The 1,793-nt window shown below is 42.1% G+C and overlaps 1 protein-coding gene across 1 annotated transcript in view; it reads right to left on the reverse strand.

Annotated features, from left to right (window-relative positions):
• Positions 1 to 1,793, reverse strand: part of wdr33 (WD repeat domain 33) — a 26,678-nt gene that overhangs the window by 1,439 nt on the left and 23,446 nt on the right. The window lies entirely within an intron of this gene.

Genomic DNA, 1,793 nt, shown 5'->3' on the forward strand with positions numbered 1-1,793 from the left:
CAATTAGGCTTCACCTCGTCCAACTAGCCTTTACCTCGTCCAATTAGCCTTTACCTCGTCCAACTATGCTTCACCTTGTCCAACTAGGTTTCACCTCATCCAACTAGCCTTTACCTCGTCCGATTTGCCTTCACCTCGACAACTAAGCTTCACCTCGTCCAACTAAGCTTCACCTCATCCAACTAGCCTTTACCTCGTCCGATTTGCCTTCACCTCGACAACTAGGCTTCACCTCGTCCAACTAGGCTTCACCTCGTCCAACTAGGCTTCACCTCGTCCAACTAGGCTTCACCTTGTCCAACTAGCCTTTACTTCGTTCAACTAGCCTTTACCTCGTCCAATTAGCCTTTACCTAGTCCAACGAGCCTTTACGTTATCCAGCTAGCCTTTCCCTCGTCCAACTAGACTTTACGTCATCCAACTAGCCTTCACCTCGTCCAACTTGCCTTTACCTGTTCCAACTAGCCTTTACGTTGTTCAACTAGCCTTTAAATCTTCCAACAAGCCTTTATGGCGTCAAACTAGCCTTTACCTTCCTTTAACTTGTCTAATTAGACTTTACCTCCTCTAGCTAGCCTTTACATCCTACAACTAGACTATACGGCATCCAACTACGCTTTAACTTATCCAAATAGCCTTTACCTCATCCATCTAGCTTTTATCTTGTCCCAATTGCCTTTACGTCTTCCAACTCGGGGTTGAACGGCTACATAATTTTTAAACTCGACATTAACATAAATAAAACTCGAGTAGAACTCGAGTACTTGATGACATCATAGGATCTAAAGATACAAAAATAAATAAATAAATAAATAAATAAATAAAACCACAAAAAAGGTCATTATTTGCAAAAAAAGACCAACTAAACATTGGGAGCATATATTTTGCTCCTACCATTTATCATACTGCAAATAAGTCACAGGAAAAACTAAACTATTAGTTACTATTATTATTATTAAGCTGCTAACGTGAAGAAACGTGCAACACGTCGAAAACGAAACTAAAAACAGTGGGGGTCCCACCCCTCACCACCGCCAGCTGTGGTGCGCATTAAGTTTAGTTTTAGAGATTAATATATTTATAGATTTTTTTAAATAGGTTTAGAGAATAATATGTTTTGCTTTTTGTTTGTGAAACAAGGTCAGAAGGAAGCTGGTTCGGTAAATTGGACCCGGTGTTACACCATACTCTGTGACCTGCAACAGTGCAACACCGCCCCCTACTGTCACAAAATATGGTGTAACACCGGTTCGCACGCGCTCCAAACAGTCAGGAAGTTGTTTCATCTTCTGTTTCCTTACGGTAGTTGAACTAGAAGATTCATCTTTAGTGAAATATTTCCAGACTACTGATGCATTTCTACCCGTTTGTCAAGACTGGGTCTGCTCTGCTCCATCCGTCTGCTTGAAGGAATCCATTTTGTAACCCGCGCCTGTGCGGATCACGTGACGCAATGACGTAACGGCGGCGTAATGACGTCACCACAAATACTCGTCGTGAAATTAAAAACCTGGATAGGTGTCCTAGGAATTGATGTGTAGATTACTCGAGTAGTCTGTTAAAGCCCTACTTCCAACTAACCTTTACCTTGTCCACCAAGCCATTACCTCTTCCATCTAGCCTTTACCTCCCTTTATCTCGTCTAACTAGCCTTTACATTGTCCAACTATACTTTACTTCATCCAACAAACCTTTACGTCATCCAACTAGTCTTTTACCTTGTCAAACTAGTCTTTACCTCATCCAACTAGCCTTTACCTCGTCCGACTAGCCTTTACCTCGTCCAACTAGCC

This window comes from Nematolebias whitei, chromosome 9 (assembly GCF_014905685.2).
Source record: "Nematolebias whitei isolate Nwh7 chromosome 9, NemWhi1, whole genome shotgun sequence".
Taxonomy (NCBI): Eukaryota; Metazoa; Chordata; class Actinopteri; order Cyprinodontiformes; family Rivulidae; genus Nematolebias; species Nematolebias whitei.